Here is a 16,114-nt window from a genome sequence, read left to right on the forward strand (position 1 = left end):
GACACCACAACTGGAGACCAGCTGATGGAGGATGTGCAGGCACCATCAGACACGGCACATGGACAGCAGCAGCAGGAGCAGGCTCTAGGTGGGAGCCATCATGGATCGGGGCCTTCGACATCGGAGGGGCAGGCATCGGCCAGAGGGAAGGAGGATCCAGGACTGGAAGTATCTTCCGTGTGGCAGCGGTTAGGCCATGCCATAGATGCGGAGCGGCAGCGGGCAGAAGAGGCATGGCTCATGATGGTCAGGGCGGAGAACTCCATGCGGAGGTCCCTGAAGCGGGCCGAGTGCCTCGAGGCAATTCGCAGGGAGTTGGAGGTGAACATGTCGTCATCCCTGCGAACATTCGGGGCCCTGGAAGAGGACCGCCTCCAGGACATTGAGCAGGAGTGCGATGATGCCCTGGCCCGGGACATCCAAAAGTGAGCCGTCGGACTAGCCCGCTGCCCTTGTAAATAGTTTTTAGAGTTAGGTTTCCTTTCGTTTTCCTTTTATTTGTGGTCAATGGATAATGTCACACAAATTTGTATATAGTTATATTTTTAGCTAGGTAGGTAGGTAGGTTTGAATTGTTTTGGTTGGGATCATGGACCCTTTACATCCTTGGTCAATGAATTCTATATAGTTGGACTATGGATTGATTTCTCTTATTTTTTGTATCATGAACATGAAGCAATGGAGATTTTTTTGTGCATTTCTTTTGGATTTGCGTTGTTGGAGGGTGACTTTGGACTGTTTTTCTTTCAAATTTTTTTGGATTGGTTATCATTTTCAGTCAATCATCTTTTTCACATGCTTTTCATTTCATGTTTCATATTTTGCTATGCTTTCATTTCATTTTTGTTTCCATGTACACAATACATCTTCATTTTTTAGCTCCATGTGTGGGATTCGCTCATTGGGTTGATGCATGTGAAAATGTGCGTTTACACAAGCAATGCCAACCAGTGTATGTGTGTGACGGACGTGTTGATGTACATAGTTGAATTTAGGTTTGTGTCATGAGATCAGCATTTCACTGCTGGGGGCTGGGGGTGCAGGGGGACATGAGTGGGGGCCTGCTGGCAGGTGCACTGCACTGCTGGGGGGTGGGGGTACTGGGGGACATGAGTGGGACATGAGTGGGGCATGCTGGCAGGTGCCCTGCACTGCTGGGGGGTGGGGGTGCAGGGGGACATGAGTGGGGGCCTGCTGGCAGGTGCCCTGCACTGCTGGGGGGTGGGGGTGCTGGGGGACATGAGTGGGACATGATTGGGGGCCTGCTGGCAGGTGCCCTGCACTGCTGTGGGGTGGGAGTTCTAGGGGACATGAGTGGGACATGAGTGGGGTCCTGCTGGCAGGTGCCCTGCACTGCTGGGGGGTGGGGGTGCAGGGAGACATGAGTGGGGGCCTGCTGGCAGGTGGCCTGCCCTGCTGGGGGCTGGGGGTGCTGGGGGACATGAGTGGGACATGAGTGGGGGCCTGCTGGCAGGTGCCCTGCACTGCTGGGGGGTGGGGGTGCTGGGGGACATGAGTGGGGGCCTGCTGGCAAGTGCCCTGCAACTGCTGGGGGGTGTAGGTGCAGGGGGACATGAGTGGGACATGAGTGGGGGCCTGCTGGCAGGTGCCCTGCACTGCTGGGGGGTGGAGGTGCTGGGGGACATGCTTTGTTGATCAGTAGTGCAAGGTGACATGTGGCTTGGCTGGGGGGCATGCCCATGGTGGATGGGCTGCCTGCGGGACGTGACCAGGGGTGCAGGGTAGTCCCCTGTGGTGTGGGCTGCCTGCAGGGTCCGTGGAGGGTGTAGAGGGAACACCTGGGAGGACCCACACTGCCAAATCACGTGTAGGACTCCCCTGCACCCCCAAAATACACGTACCCTGCTGAAATGGCGTGTGAGACTTCCCGCGAACCCCGTAATACACGTACCCCGCTCGCACAGGGCCCTTTCACGTGGGAAACTTCACGCGAACCCCAGTTATACACGTACCCTGCTGAAATGGCGTGTGAGACTTCCCGCGAACCCCGTAATACACATACCCTGCTCGCCAGGGCCCTTTCGTGTGTGAGACTTCACGCAAACCCCAGGAATATTGGCCCTGTGCGAGCGGGGTACGTGTATTACGGGGTTCGTGGGAAGTCTCACACGCCATTTCAGCAGGGTCACTCATGTCCCCCAGCACCCCCACACCCCAGCAGTGCAGGGCACCTGCCAGCAGGCCCCCACTCATGTCCCCCAGCACCCCCACCTCCCAGCAGTGAAATGCTGATCTCATGACACAAACCAAAATTCAACTATGTACATCAACACATGTCCGTCACACACATACACTGGTTGGCATTGCTTGTGTAAACGCACATTTTCACATGTATTAACCGAATGAGCGAATCCCACACATGGAACTAAAAAATTAAGATGTATTATGTACATGGAATCAAAAATGAAATGAAAGCATACCAAAATATGAAACATGAAATGAAAAGCATGTGAAACAGATGATTGACTGAAAATGATAACCAATCCAAAAAAATTTGAAAGAAAAACAGTCCAAACTCACCCTCCAACAACGCAAATCCAATAGAAATGTAAAAAAAATCTCCATTGCTTCATGTTCATGATACAGAAAATAAGAGAAATCAATCCATAGTCCAACTATATACAATCCATTGCCCAAGGATGTAAAGGGTCCATGATCCCAACCAAAAAAATGGAAACCTATCTACCTACCTACCTAAAAATATAACTATATACAAATTTGTGTGGCATTGTCCATTGACCACAAATAAAAGGAAAACGAAAAGGAAACCTAACTCTAAAAACTATTTACAAGGGCACCGGGCTAGTCCGACAGCTCACTTTTGGATGTCCGGGGCCAGGGCATCATCGAACTCCTGCTCAATGTCCTGGAGGCGGTCCTCTTCCATGGCCCCGAGGGTTCGCAGGGACGATGACATGTTCTGCTCCAACTCCCTGCGAATTGCCTCGAGGCTCTCGGCCCGCCTCAGGGCCCTCCGCATGGAATCTCCGCCCTGACCATCGTGAGCCGTGCCTCTTCTGCCCGCTGCCGCTCAGCATCTATAGCATGGCCTAACCGCTGCCACACAGAAGACTCTTCTAGTCCTGGGTCCTCCTGCCCTCTGGCCGATGCCTGCCCCTCTGATGTCGAAGGCCCCGAGCCATGATGGCTCCCACCTTGATGCTGCTGCTGCTGTGCCTCTGCCTGTGCCCTGGCTCTTGCTGCCTGCACATCCTCCTCCAGCTGGGGTGCAGTTGTTGAGGTGGCCACCCCTACTGGACGTCCGACTCCCGACTGTGGAAGGGATGTGTCCTCCACCAGCCTGGCCGCAGGATCAGAGGCAGCTCCACAGGGTACCCAGGTGATAAATGGGTGGGAAGATGGCATGGAGGATGACTGGGGCATAGGGGTTCAGTTGAGGAGGGGGTCGGAACAAGGTCCAGAAAATGGAGGAATCTGGCCCTGGTGAGCTGTCCCAGTAGGTCCACGCGGTCAACGAGCCATCCGAGAAGATGTGCAGTCTCCTCATGGTAAGACTGCAGGTCAGCTTGCATGGCCCATTGACGCAACGCCACCCCACCCAGGACAGGCTCAACCCGGTCCCGGATAGCCACGTCCGCAGGGAGAGGAAGGCCAGTTGTTGTAAGTGGATCCCCTCCCTGATAACGGGTCTGGACGTAGGCATCCCTGCTGGTGCGGGATGATGCATTCACAGGATCGGGAACAGGATTACACACAGGCACCTCCGTGGTGGCCTGTGCTGCCTCCTGTCCCTGCCCCTGCACTGCACCACTGGCACCAGTGGAATCCCCACCTCCAGACCCCGTCTCTGTCTCTTGCACGGCCTCCTCCTCCACCAAACCCCCCACCAACCTGGATGACTCCGTGCCATCTTCCTCCGTCGGACCCTGTGGGGTCTCAGCTGCTCCTTCTGCTGCCGAGGAGTCCAACTCCAACCTCCGCCTCTTGGACCTTCCCTCGACAGCTGCGGCCTGAGACGCGGCACCGGACTCCTCACTCCCTGACAAGATGACAACCTGGGATGGGAGCCGGGCCTTGCGTCTCTGGCTGGCGGGATGATCCCTGCCGCTGTGCTCCACAGCACCCTCTCCGCCCTCTTCTTAAGTTGACGCTGCAGACAGGGAGAGATAAAACACAGGCATCGGGGCACTGTACAATGGACTGATACACACATGACAGTTGCATATGACTGGCATTGTTTAACTACAGACACGGCATCACACTCCACGACACACATGTCATTTTAACTCACACACATGAACATTTCAACAGCAACATTACACCAGGCATCACCATCCATACACATACAACAGCATGAACAGGCAAAGGTGAGCCTAACATCACATGAAACACAAGGAGTGCACTAGACATGCACACACGCCACCACACTTACATGCATGTCTACATCTCCTCCAACTGTTGCAGTGATGAGATGAGATCGCCATACATGTCACATCTTCCATTCATCCTTCTACATATCAGTGTCACGTGCATCCTTGTTGCATCACATTTGCAGACTTGTCAGATACACATACATGCACATGTACACAGTGCAGATACATGCATTATGAACCACCATCCATGCCACAACCATGCCAATGTACATACACAGAAATTCAAACATGTGTGCTTCCACACATGCATTTGCCCAGCATGCTTACCAACACATACACCATCAATGTGTCTCACAACTGAGAGGACTCACATGTGGCTGCCTCATGCCCATGTTTATACACATCCCTACATGCCCCTACATAAACACATGTGCAACCGGCACACTACTGGCACACCACGACACGCACAGCGTACTATCACCATGCATGTACACTTACCGCTCGACTCGAGACGGGTCTGCCTCTCAAGGATCTGGACGTAGAGCGCTGGGCATATAAGTTCCAGGACCCTCATTTGATGGTTCGACAGCTGGCCCCGGTGCCCCTTGGCATCCGCTGCCTTAGCGAGGCGCCGGCCTTGTTGAGGGTCCTGGACCTGAAGTCCTCCCAGCGCTTCTTGACATGATGTAAGTCGCGGACTGCCACCCCCTCCGCATTGATGGCAGTCACGATGTCCATCCAGATCCTGGTCCGTCCTTCATTGTCGGCGCACAAACTTCCAAAGAGGGCATCATACTGCCCCAGGACTTGCTCCACCAGGACACCAACTTCGGTGGCAGTTAAGCTGGTGGCCCTCTGCCTCTCTGTCTGGGGGTTGCCAGTGCTGCCAGATGGTGTTGTGCCTGACATGGCAACCCCAGAGGCAGGAGTGGGTGGGCAACTGGGTCCTGGGGCTGGGCTGTGGAGCGATGGAATGTTCGGTTCCAGCAGGGGTGGTCACAGCAACTACACCCCTGGCTGACGTGCAGGCAGCAAATGGCAGGGCACATGGGCAGCAGGCAGTCAGGTAGCAGCAGATGGCAGGTGGGAGCGTGCTCGGGCCTCTGGGGGGCAGTAATTCGGCCTAATGGGCAGGAGCGTGGTTTTGATACGGAGTGATTTGCATGTGAAAAAATTGCACGTCAGCGTGTAATTCGAGGAAAGGGAATTAGCGCGTAAGTGCGCCAGCACACGCACACGATTCCATTGGACCAAAGGCCCTTAGCGCGTAAGCACATAAGTTACATTAAGCGTGCAGCCGTTTCCCTCATAGCACATGATGACAGAGCACACGTGGAAAAACTGCACGTCCGAGTGTCATCGCGTGTAATTGGAGGAAAGCGCCCGCATACACGCGTATCTGACGTGTACATGTGGGCCGGTTTAAAAGCTACGTGTAGGACGCCATTTCCTTGTACGTGCTTTTCATGTGGAGATCGAGTAGGTGAAATCTGTACTTCTTGTCGGTTCACACGCGATTACTTCACAGAGTTTCTAGTCTGTACTCCCTGTTACCTCTGACAGCTCTTTTCAGATTTTTTGTTGGGCCTGTTTCCTCTAACAGAGTTCACTTCTCCTTTTGTCCTGTCTCCTCAGACAGCGTACAATTCTTCTTTTGGCGGGGGTGTTGCCAACGCACACACACGCGTATTTTTCATGTTCTTTTTCCAGGCAGACAGTGAGTTCCGCACGTACTTAACAACTGTGCTTGCCCCGTGTGTCGCGTTCCCCTTCAGAGGTCATTGTAGGCTGCGTGTATTATGCGTACGCTTATTTTTGTGTTTCTGGGTGCCACAGTGTAGTGCGGGTTCACTTTTTCACGCACGTGGTCTACGAGGGGTTGCGTGCACGTTAATTTTTGATTTTGGGCTGCCTGTGCGTTGCGTGACCCGTCATCTTCCCCCAGGGGTCACAGACAGCCTTGTTAGAGCACTAGGGTACGAATTCCATCCAGTATCCTACCCCTTTGACCCCCAATTGCCCAGGACAATAGTTTACTGCAACTCCCATACGCACAACAACATCAGTGCCATGGCTGGGAGGCAACCAAGCGGTAAGGGAGGCAAAGGTGGCTGACCCTCAAAAGGTGGGCGTGGTGGGCGTGGTAGGGGATGTGGCTGGGATTTGCAGGGTGCCCCTATACCCCCATGTGTGGAGGACCAATCAGGGACACCCATGCCCCCCCCATGGTTAAAGGAAACATGGCTGACACCAGCCAAGCTCAGCCACTGTTGGACCAGCCCATTGTGGCACCTGACCTGGCACAGGATGACTCCCTGGCTGACTTTCAGGTCAGCAAGTCTAGGCCACGTGTGGTGGTGCAAGTTGTTGTCACCAATCCACGTGGATATGGGGCAGCTATGTCATCTGCTGCCCCAAGTATGCAGGGTGGGGAGGCTGCAGGGGCAGCTGCAGCTCCATCCGCCCAAGCTCTGACTCTCCCAGCCAGGACAGTGTCAGTCCCGGTCCATCAAACTGACGTTCCCCCTGCCAACATTACCCTGCAACCAATGCCTGCATCAAGACCTATGGTCATTGTGCATTCCCACACTCCTACTACCCAGTCCACCGGTGATTCTGCCCCTACCGACCAGAGCGGCGTAAGCCACTCTGGCTCTGCTCCACCTTTAAAGAAGAGGAAGAAGGGTGCTTTGGCACGACAGGCTGAGACCCCAGACACGGCTACACACTCTGGTACCTCAAGGAAGCCTTGCTTTAATGATCAGGAACTTGATGCACTTGTGGGCTATGTGTCGGCACATAGCCACGAAATGCTGGTGACTGCAGGGTGAAAGACCACACCTGGTCAACGTAAGGCACACTGGCAGACCATCGCCGACCGCATAAGTGCCCTTGGATTTGTGAGGCGCACAGCTGATGATTGCTACAAGCGGTGAAATGACCTGAAACGCAGAGCAAAGAACAAGCTGGCCTCAGATCATGCCACTACTCTGGTGACTGGCGGTGGGTCTCAACAAGAGGACAACAAACTCACTGAACATGAGTCTGTTGCTGGGGCCTTCATCACAGAGGAACAGATCCAAGGTGTGGGAGGACTACCTGATTATGATGCATTGTCCGGTGAGTGCCCATGCATGTGTGTGTAATGCATGTGTATGTTGTTTGGGTGACGGGTTCTGATTGAGTGCCAGGTGAGGGTGTGTGTGCCTGAGTGGTATGGGTCACCCATGTGCTTCATCCAAAACATTCAGCGGCCTTGGATTTGGGTGTGACAGTATCCCTTCTGCCCACATTAGTAATTTGGCTCAACATTACGGCAGTTGCCCTTGAAGTGGCATCTTGCAACAACGTTGTTTGTATTTTTTTCCGTGTTCGTTCAGGCTGATGGTTTCAATTCTCCCACTTTTGCTACGCATACCTCAGCCCTATTGTCATATTTTTGACATGCTTCTGGCATTTATGAACCCCACATTGGCCCACATGTGTTACCTTGTTAGATGAATGATTTGACCATTCAGGCTAATTGAGTATTGGCCTGATCACAGGAATTTTTGGGGCCTGTTTGAATGTGGAACATGATAGTTGTTTCCTGTCATGTTGAAGTGCACAACCATTGATGTGTACATCAGCCTGCAATCACTGTATTTTTGTACACTGGATGTGTTGCAGTGTGTGGCACATGCCTATTTTGTCACACTATGTAGCATTTTTCATCTCATCATGTCCATCTCACATGGATGGCTGACAGTATTCATTCATTGACATATGGATGTACTTGTGGAATGTACCATGGCTATGGTACATGCCATCTGTTTGATGGCATGTGTCATGTATGTGTATTGGACATGCCACTCACAGGCCAATGTGTGATGGCAGTGCTACCCAGCATGCAGAAAATATGTTGCTCTTCCATCTTGGTGTCATCAGTGTCTGCCTTTTGCCTCCCCTTTCAAATCAGTGACAGTGCATGCATGGGAGGGTTATAGTAATGTGGGACATGTGTAAATCATGTACTGGTTCTGTAGCTTGTCAGGCGTATTTGTGTGCTATGGTGCTAATGCCTGTTTCCATTTTTTGTCTTTCATGTTTTTGCAGGGGATGACGCACTTGATGCTGTTGAGGTTGAGGAGATGGTGCAGACCCAGGAGGAATCTCAGGCACGACCGGGCACCAGTGAGGGACGTGGGGTGGTGGTGGGTGAGAACCCAATCTTGCTGCAGAACATTCTGTTGAGGGGTGCCTCTGGGTGCACCTCCCAGACCTCTATTCAGGTGCTCATTCTGATGATGAGACCTATGTGGCGTCACAGGTAAGTGTTTCTGGCAGGGATTTTGTTCTGTCCAACCCACCAGTACCAGGGGAAGAACCCTCTATGGGGATGTCAGTGTTGGTAAGTCCGCCTTTGGCGGTTACAGATGCAGGGTCACACTCCACAACATCTGATCCTGTTCCTGGGCCAGCAGATCAGAGGGGGAATGCAGTCCTGCAGCCTCAGGCAGTGCCGGCACAGCAAGGCGCAGATCGCCTTGCCCCAAACAGGTGTGGTGCCCGCCGACGCGGTGGCCGTACCGCATTGGAACAATCCATGTACGGTATGGCAACCCAATAGGCAGCATCAGTTGAGACGATGGCTCAAGCAATGGAGAGGGTGGCCACTTCCATTGTCCCCCCTGAAAGGCAGATGGAGCAACTACAGAAGGCAACAGACTCCATTTGCCAATCACACAGGGAGGACATGTTGGCGTCCAACAGGGACAGACGGGCGGCACTGGAGACTCTACGCCAATCAATATCAATAGAGTCCCAGGGCCACAGGGAAGCCCTGAGGGTAGAACTCCATCACCTCAGGGAGACTCTTGTTGACCTTGAGGCTTCCACTAACTTGAGGACAGAACAGCAGCTGGAGCGGCTCTCACGTTCGCTCTCAGCTGAGATGCAGACAACTCGGGAGGAGATCCGGGCGTCACGTCAGGTGCTGCTTGGGGATCTCTGCACTATAATCCTCCAGAACGAGACCTTCCACACCCGCATGCTTGCTGCCATGGAGGACCATACCAGGGCTTTGTGTGGGCTGCCTCCCATAGCACCACCACCTCCTGTGGCAGCACCACCTCCTGTGGCGGCAGCAGAGGGTGATGAGAGCGACAGCAGCAGTTCTCCCACATTAGCATAGCCGTGCAGGCCATGAGCCCATGGAGGTTTCCCAACATCCACACAGGTGGGTGTTGGTGCGCACCCTGTCCTCGGACCTCCTGGGTGGCCCTCCCCAGCCCCCACATGGCCATTTTTGATTTTTGATTTTTTTTACAGTGTGTTGCCTTGTGTGGCTCCCGTGGGCATCCACTGTATTCCGGCTGGGCACATGCAGGCTTGTCCTGAGTTTGGGTTAGATGCTTGGGTTCGTGAGACACACATCCCTCCTGCTTCCCGTTTCCATGGGCTTGCAAAGGGTGTGTCCAAGTGACAGTGACTTACACAGTGACGTTGGACTCCCATGAGCTGTGTGGGCAGTCTGTAGTCAATACTGTGTATACATTCCTAGTGGATTTTGTTGTTGAATTGTACACTGCATGGTGTATTGCTATGTGCTTGTGCATTCATGTCTTTCGCCTAATTTGCAGGTTAATTCCTCATGTCTTCACAAGGCCGTCTACTTTGGAGATGGAGTTCATGTTGTAAGCAGTGCACTTAGACATTTGCGTGCCAGCAGCACTGTACAGTTGGAAGTGGCCGATGTTCTGGCATGATCTGGTTGTAAGACTACCACTACTTTAACTTAGTACTGTCATATTTATGCTATGTTTGAGGTTGTGTAGCTGCATTGTATTGTTGGTAAGTATTTGGTCATGTGTGTTGTTAGTTCTACATTACTGGGAGCATATTGTGTGTGGGCAGTTTCCATTAGGTACACTGTACTTTGACACTTGTGTCAGGTTTTGGGGATTGCTTTGTTTGCTCTCACATAGCATGACATGTCATGGTGTGTTGGGTGGCGGTGCTGGGGAGGGGTTGGGTGACATGGCACTGTTGTCATGTTGTATTTTGCAAGGGGGTAATGATTTTAGCAGCATAGAAGTGTGTCCTTTGATGACACAGCATTGGTGGTGTTTGTGTAGGTAGGGATGCACACAATGTAACACTTCCAGGTGACCAATCTCAGGGTGGTATGGTTGTGACAGTTGACTGTCCCTTATGTCATCATCATTGATTGTCAGATGGTATGTGCCAGGGCTGTGTGCACTCCACAGGTGTATGATTGTAGGTGAAGTAATTAGCCACCAGCTGCGTACGGCCTGCCTCACCCCGTGCCCTTTCTTCTCCCATGCGCAGCGGGCGTGCATGTGGTTGGGGATCTGGGGGCTCCACCATGTCCACGGGCAGGCCCCGGCATGTTGCAACGTTGTGCAGACACATGCTGCCACTATGATCCTGCACACTACTGGGGGATCGTATAACAGCTGCCCTCCAGAACGTTCAAGGGAGCGAAAGCGTGACTTGCGCACTCCGAATGTGCGCTCCACTATGCCCCGGGTTGAAATGTGGGCTGTGTTGTATCTTCCTCCCGGACGACCGATCATAGCAGCAACTAACAGTATCTTAGAACCCTTAGGGCAATATCTGGACAAAATTTTGCAACCACTAGTCCAAGAAACATCTACATATGTGAAGGACACAATGCACTTCCTGCAACAACTGAAGAATGTACAGTTCGTGGAAGGGAGCGATATAATGTTCACCATAGACGTCACATCTCTGTACACGAATATCGCCCACGAAGCGGGATTGGAAGAAATAGAATGGCTTTTAAAATCTGACCAATGCCAAGGAGACCGTCTGTTCGTTCTTACCCTCTTGAAATTGGTACTCAATAACAATTTCTTTAAGTTCCAGGACCGATTCTTTATGCAAACATCAGGCACCAGCATGGGTGCAGCCATGGCTCTGTGCTACGCCAACGCCTTCATGCATTACCTTGAGCACGAGCATGTCCTATCGTCACCAAGATGGATGAGACATCTATCTTTGTATGTCAGGTACATTGACGATGTCTTTGGCATATGGACAGGACCCCATGATGAATTAGATGATTTTTTCACAATGATGAATGGGATGAACCCACGCATCAAATTCACTACAGAAACAAGTACAACTAATATTCATTTTCTTGATGTAGAAATCTATGTAACTGAAGCCAAACTGGAAACTAGGATCTATACTAAACAAACAGATAGGAACAGTCTTCTACTTGCTACCAGTTTCCACCCTAAACGCACTATTGACAGTGTTCCCTTGAGTCAATTCCTAAGATATAGAAGGAACATCTCAGAAAATACAGAGTACGAACGGCAAGCCAGTATATTGGAATCAAAATTCACAGCGAGAGGATACGATGCAACATTGATCTCGGACACAGCAGGAAAAGTCAGAAACATCAATCGAGATACCCTACTGGTGCCTAAACCTACAAAGCCTGAAGAATCTCTAGTGTGTGTTACCACTTACTCAGTGCAGAGCACTAGAATCAAGAGAGTCATCAAAAAGAACTGGCCAATGTTACAGTTGGACCCTCAACTCCAACATTTGTTTCCGGAACCACCCACGTTCGCCCATAGAAACAGCAAGTCCCTAAGAAAGAGTCTAGTGAAAGCTGAGGTTTCTTTGCCCGACAACGTATCACAACATAAAGGAACAACACCATGTTACAATTGCCAGCACTGTGGTAATATTATAAAGGGCAACTATATTACACATCCGCACTCAGGCAAACACATACAGTTAAGACATTCATGCACCTGTGATGCGCAGAACGTAATTTATGCACTAAAATGCCAATGTGGACTTTATTACATAGGAATGACCACTAGGAAGGTCAAAACGAGATGGACGGAGCACAAGTCAAATATACGCACCAAAAGCTCTAAATCACCTGTTGCAGTACATTTTACAGAGGCAAAGCACACGGTGGCTCAACTCAAGTGTGTTATCCTTGAGCAAGTGACACCAGGAAGTAGAGGGGGAGATGTGCAACGTAAATTAGCACAACGGGAAATTCTATGGATAGAACTTTTGGACTCTCTACACCCTCGGGGCATGAATGCTGAGTTTGATTTAATGTGTTAGGTATAACATCGCTATCCATTTCAATCTTCACAGGGACTAGGTTTGGTCTAGTGTTTAGTTACAGATGTATCATGTATTAGGAACAATGCATAGAATGTATAATGTAACCTCGGAATTTTGTCCTTGAACTACTAAGTAATTGATGATCTGCAATTGACATGTCATTGTCATGGACTTGCTTTGGCTACCATCGAAGGGCTGTGAAGACGTGTAAATGTTTTACATGCATGTATTTACTGACTTCTACCATGTAACACTTGGGCTGATTTGTATACTGCGGACAAATCTTGTAACATACATATTACATTTGTTTGAGTATTTACCTATGTTATGTCACATGCAGATATTCTCCTCTAATGGTACAACGTCCCTCTGAGACTAATTTTATTGTGGGAACTGTTTTAACTCTCAATGGCTTGTTAGCTTTTAGTGATGGTATTTGCCTTCACGCCAGTTAAGCCACGTACTCCATCTAAGGCTCAGTAGCAGTTTCCTAGAGAACCCCCCCTTACATTATTCTAGTAATTTCCTCAACACCATTGCAAGATGGGGGCGCCCAGCGTACCCCCCTTTTTTGTGGGGACATGCGCTCAGGGCTCCCACTTGCAATACACTGTTTTAGCTGCGTTACTCCTCCCTTTAGGCGTCTTTGCTCTCAGAGAGAAGTTTTTTACTTTGACTTACTCCCTCTATTTATGAGGACTTAACAGAGTGGTTCATCTGAACCTTATTAGCAAACCCCCTCCCCTAATTTCTTTGAAGAATGTGAGAAGGGGCTCTCATTGTATCCCCTAGTCCGGGGTGTGCAGTTTGGGCTTAAAATCACAGTATTGACATGGAGGGCAGTCATCGGTAACACTAACGTCACCATGTGTTGTATTCCCACACACTAGCGGGATCCATAATGCGTGCATTCATAACACGACTTTAGTGAGTTTATTCTTTTCTAGTGAATACGCACAGTTCATGTGCGCAATAACATTACTCTTTGCCTTGTGAGTATGAGGCATTAGTCGTAGCCATGACAATGCCACGTATCACGAACATGCCCACACCAAGATGGCCGACCTAGGAACGGCACCCGGGCGCGTGCGCGGGGTTGCCTGGACTACACTGCACGCCACTCGCAGTCGGGTTGCGATTCCCGCAGGAGTTGGTGGCTGCAGTGTATCTCCGGACTTCGGGTAAGGCTTCTAACAACACAATACAGCTTACGCACGTATTCTTAGCAGAATCGCTAAGGGATCGGAACTGTTTTGAGTAATGCTCTTATCGATCCAGGAATATACCCGTAGTCGGGTGTCATTGACATTCTTCTCTTACCCCCCTCCTGTCTAGGATCTCTATAGCCACTCTCTGCCGCTTCCCAGTCTCAGGTGCACAACTGTTGAAGACTGGGTGAGTGGACTGAACTGGCATCATTATTTATTACCTAACTTGCAATGTGTATTTTAGATACTTACCCTACCCACGTTCTTGCCCCTTTGTCAGGTCTGAACTGAAGCACCACTTTCCTCGGAGTGAGGTTAGTAACATTTACCTCGCTTGTTTCCATAGTTTTGATTTCTTAGCTCCCTGCATTAACACCCACAGTAATAATGTCCCTCTCTAATTCTTTATAGGTCAAGCATTTAAAAAGTTGTCTATATTAGACCTGCTTTGGTTTACATTAAAAGTGAAGCCCCTACCCTGAAGATGGATCAGTAGATCCGAAACGCGTCGGTTGATTGTAAACATTCGCAAGAAAAAGGGCTTTTCATTGGGGATTGATTCTCCACTTTAAAAATAAGAATGCAATCAGTTGATTGTAATGTTATACTGAATTAAGTGCATGATGTTATAAATGCCTTATTGAAGTGTTTCATTTTATCATTTGCTTTGTTGAATTGATGGTTTTTTGTTATATGACACGTTGAATTTACATTTGAAAAATAGAGATAGGCCAATTAAAATGTGCCATTTCTCTAGAAAATGTTGCAAAAATTGTCTCATTTTGGGGATAATTCCCGCTACAGAATTCATATTGAAATTATGATGGACATTTGTATTGTTTGTTTTTTGAATATGCAACAGCAAATCTATTTGAACCAAAATAATTGAACTACGGTTCAGTAGGAGTGCATCTGGGCTCCCCGCTTAGTAATAAGCTGTTCTGATTTCTGTGTTGTATCTTACCTCGTGTGGCGTGGTGGGGTTCCGAATTGGCGTCATCATGTGGGTGCTCAGAGGGTAGGCGCTGTCCCCTGGGGAGGTGGTGATGGGTATCATTAGTGGGGTTGTGACATTGCTCAGTATCTGACATGCATGCATGTGCTGTGGCATTTATACTCACCGAGCAGCCATGTATCGCCATGCCGCCCAGCTTCTAGGTCCCGGTTTAGGGTTGACATTCTGTAAATGAAACTGTCATGGGTGGGCCCTGGATAGTTGGCATATACTGAGGTGATGATTCCCTTGGCATCACATACTACCTGGACGTTGATGGAATGCCAGTGCTTGCGGTTTCTATAGATGTGCTCTGATGCCCTGGGGGGACGTAGAGCCAGATGGGTGCAGTCAATGGCACCTAGCACTTTGGGGAAGTATGCCACCCTGTAAAAATCCTGGACGACAGCCTGCCTTTCTGCAGGAGGTCTGGGCAGGTATATGTGCCTGCGGATTGATGGGCGTGCAGTCATGATGGCCAAGACCTGGTGTAGGCAGCGTGACTGCGTGGCCTGTGACACCCCCCCCACTATAGCAGTTGTCCACTGAAATGATCCAGTGGCCAAGAAGTGCAGTACATTGAGGACCCTATGCAGGGGGCTGAGTGCTTGGGAGCACAGGGTGGGTGATGTGAGGCCATCCTCCCACTCACTGACCAGGTCGAGTATTATGTGAGGTGGAAACCTGTACCTCCCATACACCTGGTCATCAGGCATCCCAAAAAGGCTGGTTCTGGGTGTAAAAATTCTGGGCCTGACTATCCTCCTCCTCCTGCGGTATCCCATGACCACTGCTGCTAGGAACGGTATATTCATCCTGGTGTCTATGCTTGTTTGTTGTTTGCGCGCAGTTTTATATGCTGCGCGGGTCCACGTACGCTTGCTTCCTGATGGCGTACGTGTTTCCGGATTAGCGTGTCTTTTTTGGCGCACACCTTAGCCCCGTTCGATTCCATGAATACGTGTTTTGAATGTGCGTGTGAGCGTTCCGCGCACTTGCCTCCTGTACTTCCCCCGTGACGCCCACATTTTCACAAGTTGTTCCCCATTCCGCGTGTCACGCCCCCTATTCCTCCTACTTTTGTTGTGTGCACCGCGCTATGTGCAATTTCGCTGTGCACCTAGCGCACACTGTTTGGAGACGTGTGCGCCAGCGTGCGCCACGCAGAATTTTGGCACACATCCTGGGATTTACACGCGCATGGACTTCCATGAATCGCTGTGCGTGGGTTTCGCTGCGATTTTCCCACTGGCACTGCGATTCGCACGCTTTCGCACGCTTGCGCTGAAAATTTCAGCGCACAATAATTCCATGAATCGGCCTCTGAATGTAATGACATTTTGTGCAGATGCTAGAATCACAAACTCAATAAGTTAAATATTGACAATCAGATTTGGGTCCACTGAAATCCACATTTCTGGTGTAAACTCGAG

The sequence above is a fragment of the Ambystoma mexicanum genome, chromosome 5q (assembly GCF_040938575.1).
Source record: "Ambystoma mexicanum isolate Mex_15411 chromosome 5q, UKY_AmexF1_1, whole genome shotgun sequence".
In the NCBI taxonomy this organism is placed as follows: Eukaryota; Metazoa; Chordata; class Amphibia; order Caudata; family Ambystomatidae; genus Ambystoma; species Ambystoma mexicanum.